The sequence below is a fragment of the Hesperophylax consimilis genome, chromosome 15 (assembly GCF_061612785.1).
Source record: "Hesperophylax consimilis isolate HC1 chromosome 15, BYU_Hcon_1.0, whole genome shotgun sequence".
Lineage (NCBI taxonomy): Eukaryota > Metazoa > Arthropoda > Insecta > Trichoptera > Limnephilidae > Hesperophylax > Hesperophylax consimilis.
Window position 1 is genome coordinate 30,116,490 of NC_142850.1, and position 12,599 is coordinate 30,129,088.

General features: G+C 33.6%; 1 protein-coding gene across 10 annotated transcripts in view; it reads left to right on the forward strand.

Moving 5' to 3' along the window:
• The window catches only part of lap (phosphatidylinositol-binding clathrin assembly protein lap), a 189,394-nt gene extending 185,223 nt beyond the window's left edge, over nt 1–4,171 (forward strand). For all 10 annotated transcript variants that reach the window (XM_089640448.1, XM_089640449.1, XM_089640443.1 and 7 more), the window contains one exon: nt 1,232–4,171. The gene's annotated coding sequence lies outside the window, so the exon portion shown is untranslated. The remainder of the gene's footprint in view (nt 1–1,231) is intronic.
• The last annotated feature ends 8,428 nt before the right edge of the window (nt 4,172–12,599 follow it).

Consider the following 12,599-nt stretch of genomic DNA (forward strand, 5'->3'; position numbering starts at 1 on the left):
GCGTCAGCGATCTAGAAGTTAAGCCGCGTACAGATATTCGCGAAACTTGTAATGCAATGAAGATTGTATCAAATTACCAAAGTGTGTACGTCACTGTGCGCACAAACTGCATACTGAATGGACATGAACACTAGAGAAACTTGTTACAACCTTTGTTGCATTGCATGTTTTGTGGTGAACAAATTATGTGGCTTAAAATGGGACTTGGCACAGTAAAATTTTTACAATATAGCAAGTAATAATATTCCCTCTATGCTATGTTAATTGATTTGGTGGTTAAGAAAATACAATTCTTTCCTAAATCACAACATTCCAAGATTTTGTCCCTTCACTGACACCAACGCTTTACGAATGACAACCTAGAGAACCCTTTTCCAAAATATATTTTTAACTAGGTTGATGTTTAATTGTTTACTCTCATCACTCTAATATCATAATTGTCATTATTGTTAATATGCAACTTCAGAAAAATTATGCATTAAATTTATTAAAAATTCAAAACGGAACCTAATATTAAGAACAGGTAAATCATTTTAAAGAGTGCATGTTTGAATGTATTTGTGCACGCTGATAGTGTCGGTAGTGCCTGTCAAACTGGATCGCATTGATTTGGAACATTCATCCGCAGTCCTTTCTAACCCCGCAGAAGTCTTACGATACAGCACACCACTACACAAGCAAAAATCTCTTTATACTGATTTACCTGTACATGTTTTCGGAAAAGAAACTCTAAATTGCACCACCAGAGGTGCTGTTATGCCCAGTTTTGCAGAAATTCACTTGTGACAAAGTCATCAAATGGCCGTTCAGCACCATTTTGTTTTCATGACAGTTGAAAGGTTCCTGTTAAATGTCGATTCTAAGTTCATTTCAGCTTTTGAACAAATTGTCAGCAGAAGAGGACAACTGTGGTTTTGTTAAGCTTGTCAACATATTACAAGCTGGAACGCACCTAGATCAGTGTTTAACGGGGACCTTTCAAAAACAATATGGTGGCGAATGACCATTTGATGACAATGTTACATCTGAATTTCTGCAATATAACTCGGTCTTAGCGTCTAGGTGTTTACACAGGAAAGTGTTTGTGGCACTCACAAATTCATTAATTTTCAATGATAAATCAATCAATTAGGATGGGTTGCACCCACTTCATTTCATTTTAAATTCCAAATGGTTTTTTTTGTGTAATTGCTTGTTTTCTCGTAACTAATGGTTTTGTGTGTTTTTGCAGGATATCAAGTGGAACTAGTTATTTGATAAGATTATCTGTATATATTGTTAGTTAGCGGTCTGTCTTTCACACTGACATGTCTCCAAGAAGATGATCTACGCTGGATGTTCATAGATAAAAGTTTATTTTTATCCATAGACATAGCTTGTTCCATTCCCTCAACTGATGAGGCCTAGCTGTAAGACACCAAATGTTATCTTTTCCATATTGAATCAGTAAGGCGACGTGCTTACACGATAAATTTATTTCTTTTACGGTGATATCTAAATGTATATTATTATTCTTGTGCTTATTGTAAGATCTAAGTTTATACTTTTTTTAGTTGGCATGTTGCCGAACCTGAAAATTATTTTGTTATATAAATTTATTATGCCCTTTTCAAATAAGTTAACTGTTATTATTATTGTTTATTAAAAAAAAAAGTTTTCTAAAAGTCTAAAGTAAGAAAAAAACAATCTTTTCCCTGTTTCTAACAATTTTTATGAGATAAATAAAATTATCTGTAATAAGTTTTTTTTCAATAAAAAACCATACAAAGTGAAAAGATATTATATTTTTATGCTTTTTTTTACCTAAGAGATTTTAGAAATGGATTTTTATCCTTTTTACCCGCTTGGAAAAATTTGTAAAATTTCAACGAAAGGGAGTACAGATTTGCATTGCTTAGTAAAAAGAATGTAGAGTTACACGTTAAGTAAAGTTTCAAAGTAAAAACGGTTGGGAGAAGGCATTGTTTGATTGCTATTGATGTTTTCTTAACCATACCTCGCATATCTGCTAAACTGAGGTAAAGATTATTTTCTAGGGCAATCTATAGCTAAGCTCCTTCCACATAATATGTTAAGAGTACTTCTCATTATGTATAATCATCATAATAAATTCCATTAGCTAATTTAAATGTTAACATGAGTGTCATTAATTAATAAACAATTAATATTGCGAGGACAGAGCTGTTTGCTTTAAATTAATCAGAGTTAAATGTATCCCATAATGAATACAGTTGTTCTAGTGGAATTACAAGAAAGGTAAAACGGATGGAGCCAAAAATAGGCAAAACATTTATTCTTAACTCTCTTTGTAATTGTTGTATTATCTTATATAAGGTATGAAATGTGAAAAAAAAGAACTTCTTTCTCCCTGTTATTTTTTTGTCTTTTAAAAATGTAATTCTTCAGCCTGGAGCGTAAAACATAATATTAAACATATGGCGTACTATAAAACTATTAATCTGTTATTATGTAATCTATGTGCGCATTACGCCTGTTGGATTTTATCATAAATTTGTACGCAGAGTTAATAATGATAATCTGCTGATTTCTGTCTTTAATCATAATGTAACGAAATAGGTTATGTTTTCAGGCGTCGTGGACTAGGGATTAATTAGAATGAGATGTTTGTAAATCAGTAATGTACAAAATATTGATTAATATTAATAAAACTAATTATTATTACTTTATTTGCCATCCTTGTTTTGACTTCTTGTAAATTTAATAAATTTTACATAATAAAATGCTTTTTAAATCTTAAAAACATTTTTTAATACAGTTTACAGACGAATATTGTGGATAAATACTACATAATATTTTCTTTGAAATCTAATTAATTATTATTGTGTTTTTGAAAACAATGTAATTTTTTGTTTACATTTGAAGTAAAAACGCATATGTAATGATAATTTATTTTTAATATTTGGCGGTTAGTTTGTGCAATAATAGTTACTTGTATTTCATGACTGAATTCCCAGGATTTCTCAGTATCGGTAGAGGTATTAAGTAGAGGTTTTCAATCAATCAACAGTATTGAATGTATTGCCCAACAGACTACAAATACCTGAATGGGCTTGATATACCATATTAAATGAAGAATTTTTTAACATCATTGCATGCAGAATACTTGATTTGATAATTCATGTTAATTGCAAATCCCATTTGAACCAATTCCAGGTAGCAGAGATGGTGTACGTGTTGTTCAAGTGCGTATGGCGGTGTTTCTATTTAAGGTTTGTTTCCTGACGGGTGTTTCCCGTGGCTAAGGTTCTGTTAAGGTATGTTAGTTTATCCGACTGCATATTGTAATGATACAATATATCATCTCTTAACTTGTGTGCTTGTTAAAGGTTAACAAAGGATTGGAGTGCCCCACGAAAGGTTAATGTACCTATTCTTAACAACAGACAGAAGATGCGTGCTGATCACGTGTTCAAGGATGGCGCGTTTCCAGACAAAAAGGCCAGTATTTAGGCATGGTCACACTGGCCTATGTGACAATGAACACAGAGCGTTAGGGTGATGAAGGAAAGCGAGGCAGACTGCTCTTCTGTTGTCTGGAAAAGCGCTACACTTGATCAAGTGATCGACACACGTCTCATGTCTGTCTTGTTATGGGTAGGTATTTTAACTTTTTGCGGGACACTGTCCAATTCTTTGTTAACCTTTAACGAGCACTACGAGTGACGAGTTGATATACTGTATCATTGCAGTATATTGATTATTTTTGAATTGTATTATAACTAAGAGTAAGGTAGTAAATTATATGATATATTTAGCACGGTTCCTTAGAGTAGATTGGATGTCTCCTTGCCGAGGGCTTGGTTCACTGCATATGATTATAATATGTAACATAAAAATATTATCAGAATGTTTAAAGCGTTAACTATGGAAAAGAAAATTTATTTAACTAATAATTGCTGTTACGATTATAAAAATAAATGTTACGTTAAGACAATACAAAGTAAGTTAGTAGCAATAGCGGAAATCTATTTATGTATGAGTATCATATTGTATTGGAATGCTTCAACTCTTACCAATGTATAGGGAACAATACTATTCGCAAATGCCAATACTGCAACTGTTGTCCTCTTCTGTATAGAGATGTGCTATCCACAGACCCACATGTAACATTTACTTATGATCAACATCAATAAATGTAGTCAAATGTCAACCCTCTTTTACTTATTTACTACAATACATTGCTGTATGAATTATTCCTTCCTTTCTTGCTGATCAAACTTCCTCTTCCCCATCTCCTTCCCTTCCCGACCCCCTTCATCCTCACAACATTCCCCAATTTGGGATGCTGTAACTGGCTCCGAACAGTTGGGATTCAACTTGTGTGGTATTCACATAAGTTCTCTTTTATAAATGAGATGCCCAAATGGGAATTAGAGGATTGAGGAACATTGTTTAATATTGTTCACTCTACCGTTTCCCCGGAGGCACATTGTTGTTGACACTAGATACTAATGAATGTCTGAATTATCTTAGCATCTCCTATGTAACCACAGTCAGCTCTCCAAACGGGAAGAAGAGTAATTAGCAGCAAAACAAGTGAATACAAAGGAACTTGACAAGATCTATGGCAGGGCACAAAAGCTCTCATTAAGCTGCCAGTACATGTAGGGCCAACATATTGGGTCAACGTTGGCGGCAAAATCCTAAAATGTGTTCACAAAAAACGGACAATAATCGGTTAACACGTTGCAACAGCCAATATTCTCCAAGTGGTCCTGTACTCGTTGGGCCAATGCATTAAGCCAACGTTGGCGTCAAGATCCTTTGATGTGTGCACGTAAAACTGACAATAATCAGTCGGCCGGCCAGACAATGTTGGATGCCAACAATGACTTGAAACAGCCAATATATGTCAAGTACGGCCAGTATACGGAACCTGACAGCTTAAGACATAAGCAGCAGAACGTTTTAAGACTCTTATGGTGCCCGTTCCTACTGGATGAATTGGATCAATTCTTATAAGTATCTAACACTTATTACAGCCATCTTCCTCTGGATTACTTGTTAAGTGACCTTGATTTGGTCGCCTTTCATCGTGACCAAGAAGTTCTTCTTTCTGTATCTAGAATTTCGCATTTTCGGACTATTCAATGAGGCTAATACTTTTCAGGGAATTTTGAGGATGTACCTATAGATTCAATACCTATTTAGGTTTATTAAAAAAAGTGGGTGTGTCAAGCCTACGCAAGACAGAAGTGAAACTTCTAGTTTCAGCTGATGCTTGGCGTGGCGCAGTTCGCTGGTGTCTGAGAGAGAGGAAAGAAGAGAAGAGAGAGAACGTTCGTGAGCGGCTCCCCCACCTCAACAAGGTTTCACTTCAAAAATGCCACAGCCGAGAATCGAACCTCGCTTAACTGATTGAAAGCCAACCACGCTGAGCACCAACTGTAAGCAAAGCCGCATAAATTGATTATATTATGTAGGTTCTGAAAATATGAGAGCTTGTTATGTTTTATAATGTTACCTACATCACACCCAAAATATAATATATTTTTAAAAATAATGTACAATGTACAGAAATAGAATCCCACACAAGATCGCGTAGTGCGCTCTAGCGAACGGATATTTTATCAGAGGGAGATAGTTTTATTTTTTTTTTCTGTAAATTATTACATATTATCAAAATAAATAAATTAATTAAATAAATGTAATACAATTATCATAATATACGGATTAGATAATAATTTTAATCCAACACAATAACGCAAAGCGCGCTCTAGCGGAGTAATGTTTTATCACAGTGAGATAAGTGTTTTTATTATTTTGCAATATTATTTTCTTTTAAAAAATGTTCTGACCTACTAAAAAATAAGATATTGAATGAAAAAGGCGTTAAAAACAAAAAAATAATGTGCGATGGCCGAGAATCGAACTCGGATCAACTGCTTGGAAGGCAACTATGCTGACCATTACACCACCAACGCCAGTTGTCGGGATGAGCTAAGAAGCATTTATATGTTACTTCAAAACTTTGACTAGATCAAATGAACTTTAATCGGTGGTCCCGCATTTTCGTTTCGGTCATGAGTCGGTTTTACTCCGGTCCTCGAAATTGCATGACGCGCGTAAAGAAGTTTCACTTCAAAAATCCAAAATAAAGGTAAATTTAAAATTATTCATTAAATGCCCATTCATTCAGAAAGCAGACATTCCACAATTTCGGCAAAAATAATATCTGACAGAGTAAGGTCATTCTATGTTTTACTAAAACAAGCCATGGTGCTTTCATACAAGAATTCATAGTAATCACCTTCCGAATATTTGTTTATTGCGATAAAACAACATTTAAAAATGTGCAGAAAGCGCCCACGGCACTCAAACCACTTCTAATGTGGCTATTTCTCGAAACGTATTTAGCCAGAGTCAACTGGTCGATTTCAGCAAAATACCCAACATTCAAACAATGACAATAATTTACCTGAACAGCAGTAAAAGTTCGCTACGCTTGTAGGTAATGCAGTAACATACATTTATCATCTTACTAAAATCTACATTTAAATCAACTTTAAAGTTATAAGAATTAGGTATTTATAAATTATTTTAAAAAAATTGAGTAAAAAATATTCAAGGTGTTGTGTAAATTTGATTATTCGATCTTAAGACAAAAGTGCTTTTATCTCAGTTTGAGTTTTTTGTGGTTGACTGCTTTCTGCATAACTACATTCAATTGTTTGTGAATAATGTAGGTATTTGAATATAAATATATAGATATTTTTGTCAATATAAAAACTCAATGCTTTCAAGAAAGGGATACAAATAGAATATTGTATCGGTGATTCAAATCAATATTGAATTATTTGAATGCCTTTCTTGAAAATTTTGAGTTTATATACAGACAAAACTATTTATTTACATTCATATACCTTATGCCCAGGCGCAAAGAATAATTATTCAATTTAAAATTTGAAGCTTAAGGTTAAACGCAACGCTCTTTGTATTCTACGTGTTCACAGATGGCGTTAATTAATTAATTTTGTTTAAATACGCTTTTGCAAGGTATTGCTTTACAGTATTAAGACAAATTATTTGTTTGCGCCCTCATATACGCAATATAAATATGAATAAATAGTTTTGTCCATATAAAAACTCAATTCTATCGAGAAAGGCATACAAATACAATATTGGATTGAATCATCGGTAAAATATTGTATTTGTGTGCCTTTCTCGAAAGAATTAAGTCTTTAAACGAACAAAACTATTGATTCATATTCATATTGCGTATATACGGGCGCAAACAAATGATTTGTCTTAATATTGTAAAGCAATACCTTGCAAAAGCGTATTTAAACAAAATTAATTAATTAACGCCATCTGTGAACACGTAGAATACAACGAGCGTTGCGTTTAACCTTAAGGCGATACAATACCAAGTAATGCAATATCAGGTGTTTTTGGTTTGAAAATTTGATTGCTTAGAAATACTACAGTGCTTTAATTTAATACTGCAAGTAGAACACATCTTGGCCTTGTCAGCAGACGATAATTTCTTTATAAGACTTTTTATAAGCCTAGAAAAAAATAAAGTATCTGGCCTAAAAAAAAACTGTCTAATGCAAAATATACTCTTTATAAACCCATTTTCAGATATGTTTTTATTGTATAAGGTGGCAAATTAATTTTTTTATTCGATTATCGGAGGAAATTTTCAAATATGTACCAGAACTTCACAAAATAAAACAAAATATGCATTTTCGCGTTGTTTATTTTTACACTAATATTGATCGATTTTCTAAAATTATACTTATTTTTTCTGGAACAGCATTTATGAAGTAACCAAAGAATTATCTTCTTCAAAAGGGGTGGAGAGGATGAATTGCCACTGTTGAATTAAAGATCTGAGTTATCATTGGGATAAAATGGACTCCATGTATAAATTGCAGTAGGCAACAGGAGCATGATCCTATCGGCCTCCTTGGTATATAATATCACCCTGGTGTAAGACCACCATTCAGAATTTGAACATTGCTTGAAATGGCTTTGGATGTGTTTGGTGACCAGGTCTGAATAGCCAAGTATTTCCGCACCTTCATCTTTCCCATCTCCTTCCCGTTCCCAATACTTTCAGCCTCACAACATACCCCAATTGGGGATGACATAGTCACTGGCTCCAGACGGTTGGGAGCAGTTGGAACTCATGCGCGGTTGCAAATTTAAAGAAAAACAACTAAATTTTAGAAAATAATTGATAAACAGACAACATTTGTAGGTTTTAAAAACAATACATAATCAAAATTAATAGATCAGAGAATTAATTTCCCTAAACACGAGAATTTCTCAATTAGGGAGGTATTGTTACCACTAATATTATATATTATATATATTGTTTAATTATGTATTATGTATTATGTATATTGGTTAATAAATAAAAAAAATCTTCCACTTCGGAACGTGCCTCAAATATATAAAAAAAAAAAGATTTTAAATTTTTTTTTTTGGTGGGACCAGGATACGAACTCGAAACCTTCCGCTATTCCTGGGTATACTCTAGCCAACTGAGCTATTGTAGCAATCATATGCATACATATTTGGAGGTTTCCAATTATAAATAAGTCTTTATCCGGTTTAATGATTAGTCCTGGCTATAATTATATTCTCATCTGGAAGGATCGATATTCTCGTGCATGTAGTTGTTTTTCCATTGAATTCTGTTAGAAATAACGTTCAATATCTATCTACAGCAAAAACCGCCCGGCAACCGGTAAATGCTTCACCACATGGCACCCGGCACCCGGCACCCGGCACCCGGCACCCGGCACCCGGCACCCGGCACAAGTCAGTTAACTCGGTTATCAATCTATCGTAAATTATAACAACCGGCCGGTTGCCGCCCGGTACCCGGCACAAGTCAGCCAACTCGGTTATCAATCGTAAAATTGACAAATGAGCTCTTCTGTTCAAAGGTTGTTCATTATTGCTATAACACCCTCGAACACGACTCATTTAAATCACGTATTGTCCGTCCATAATAAAGCTTGATTTGTCCATACTTTCTATTTTCCATCAGTCTGTTACCGATTGAGTAATATTTTCCGATAATTAAGTTCTCTAAGACAATCGAAAAGGGAAAGTTCCGAGGCTCCTGTCCCGAAGCAATGCACATTTGCACGAAGACTTATAAAATAATAATTATCGATGAGATATAGAAACATTTTGCTGACCTTATGAATAATTATTGTTTGAGACCACTAAAGTCCGCATATTGCAAAAAAACCTACTCATCGTTGATATCTACTTATAAGAGTGTATAAAAAATCTTTACAAGAAAACCACAAGTTTATTGTTTTTCTGGTTCAAATTCAAATGGATCCCGTGACTTTACGACGATTCCCTCACCACCGTGAGCGAATCAGTTTAAAATGTAATTAATTAAGTACTTACCTATATCCCGAGAAACATATATCCGACACGTATATATGTCTAACAAATAACATTATTGAATAAGAAGATTATACTAACAAATCTAAACGAAATACGAAACAGAACAAGTCACAGAAAATAATAAAGATAACGATCCCAACTGGGAATCGAACCCAGGATCTTTGTTTTACCGGGACAACGTCTTTATCTACTCGACCATTGGGCCTCAACTGGAGAATCAACAATATTATCTAGCAACTAATTTTACCCACATTTTTTATGAAGATCACTAAATTCTAAAGAATTAGTTTATAACCTAGATAGTGTCTCTGATAAACATTTCCGATTTTTATATATATATGGGACATCTATTGACATTTTGTAAAAGTCTAAATGAATATTCAATTTTTATTGTAACAACCTTTCTTTAAATTTTGAAGGATCAAATGTAATCAATGTAATATATCATTGAAGAATAAGATAATACCATAGATATATGAATACATAGACTAGAAATTAAAGATGAGGGGTAAAATCAACTGTTGAAGAACGAAGGGGGTAAAGCTGACTGTGATTCGTCAATAAATCAATCTGACAGTATATAGGCATCTCGCATTATAATATCACCATTTAGTTCTTAAAAGTAAAATCTGCTTTTGAATGAATAGACATTTTTACATGGGAGCGCAAATTACTCGCCACGTTATGAACAAATTTGCGAAGTCCAAATTCGGCAAAATAAATTTCTTCGTTTTCAGAGTCGAATATTTCGTTTACGTATTTAGTTAAGACACTTTTACAAATGTTCATAATTTACTTCCCAGCAACCTACCAACTTTGTGTTTCGCGTCCAGACGTATCTCAATGTGATAGTATATGTTTCTACAACTGATCCATATTATACGATGTGAATATGCTTAAAATAAAGTAAAATAATGCTTATATATGGAATGTAATACGACAATTGGGTTTATTCTCTTTTTCACATCTATTTTTACAAGTTTTTATACCACAAGCCATCATTTTGCCGTGTTATTTCGTAAAATGAACCGATGATGCCTCGACCATAGTTCGCACAAGAATGATGACGTCACGTTTTCTAAATTCACTTGAGGCCATACACGAGCCCAGCCGGCTCCAATGGAACCGGTATGGGGAGTGGTCAATAATACGCTTTTAATCACTTAGGGCAGGTCTACTAATATTCATATGTCGTGACGTCAAATCACCAGATATCAAATGGGAAAAAAAAATTCACCGTCTCCAGATATTTTCATATCAGAGGGTTCGGCTCGGTAGAACTTCTAACAGGGCCTATAAATCCTACTGATCCCTCAACATAAATATTTAAAAAATCTTTTGTTATCCTACATGTATTCAAAATGACCGACTTTTGCATCTTTATATATAAATTTTTTGATAGATCTAATACGCCTAAATTTTTAATTAATTAATTTTTAATTTTTTGGATAATACTAACAAACGAAACGAAACATGAAACAGAACAACACTCAGAAAATAAAAATAAAAAAACGTGTGTAACGGTCTCTACTGGGAATCGAGAATATGAAAAAAAATAAAATAAAGTCCGTTATCTTTTTTATTTACTGTGTCTTGTTCTGTCTCGTGATTAGTTTAGATTTGTTAGTATTATCTTCTTCTTCAATGATATTTTACATAGATGGGTAAAAACTTCAATCGGTAATGAAAAGTTGTTCCAATAAAAAAGAAATAATATTATGTTATTTTGCTCCACAACGATTGGTTCTAAACGCTTTATAATCCTGGTTTCAATTTCAATATTGGTCAGCAACTGGCTTATCCCGAATCCCCAAGGCGAGCGATGCAAGAGCTATACAAGTACCAACAAGTATCAAGCAATAATTATAGTATTATAGAACTATCATTAAATTATTTATTTTGTATTAAAGAAACAAATAGTACCTTGGTTACAGTGAACAATTTACAGACTTTAAATATTTCAAGGTGGGTACCTATCATATGTTTACTTGTTGTGTCTCAAATGTTGCTTGTATATTGAGTTATTAGCGAATGACTTTTGTAATGTACATATACAGGTGTATTTGTGTATGTGTGAGTATGGGTATATGTAAGCGCATTGAACAGTTTTATAGCATTGACATGATGTTCAAATCAAAAAAGTTGTACCTACTTCAAAATCGACTCCAAATGTGATACAGAATCATTAGTTTCTCACTTCCACAACAAGCAGGGGGGTATAACTCCGACCAAAAATTGACCGAAAAACCGAAATATTGTGACGTCATAGATCATATCTATGATATCCACCAATGAAAAACTCTGAAAGTCTGTGGAATATACTTTCAGAGTTTTTCATTGGTGTATAGTATAATAAGTACTCTCCGAATGGTTTTTTAGGACCAATTTGTTTCATACAAAAACCCCGAATATCGATCTAGTGAGTGGTTTATTTATGACCACAAGTTTACAAGACACCATATAGCTCAGGATGAAATTTTAGGATAATTCATATGAAACAATTTTATGCCGCAGACATTTAATTTTCGGAGGCTTAATATCAAAGAAAGCTTAGAATGACATTGTCAAGACCATATTACACATCGAGCCATCCGTCCTTACGAACAAGAAGACATTACATAGCCACTATCTATATAATTAGGTACTTGTGGAATACGAAATAAAGTACGGTTTCAATGCAATTAATGTCAGCATAGTTATGCGATGAGATTCGTGACCCGATCATTATCCGAGCTGCCAGTACCCAGTGCCCAGAGTACCCAGGATTAGTGCCGTAGTACCACAAGACCTGCGGCCAAAGGTCCAAATGAAATAACCTGAGAGAGTGTCAGAATCCTTTCATCTCGGTCAGATATTTTTTTCATTTTGCTGTTCAAATATTTAGACATTATGTTTTCTGATTTAGTTATGTCAGACATCTCAGAGATTTTTTCTGTGATATGTGCTTTGATTAATGCTGAACTGTAGAGCTAGCATAACAATGAAAGTAATTTGTCAGATGCTTGGTAAAAACTTATAGTAATTGATCAAAGATGTCAGCATCTGTTCTCGTTTTGTGTAATTTTATTCTTAGTCAAGTTGTTGATTTGTACAGTCGCGGGATTATATATAAATAAGTATTGTCTATAGAAAAATCTGCACAGAGAATAGTGAGTATTGCTAATTTATTAAGAATCTCTTCAAAGTATTCGTAATCCAGT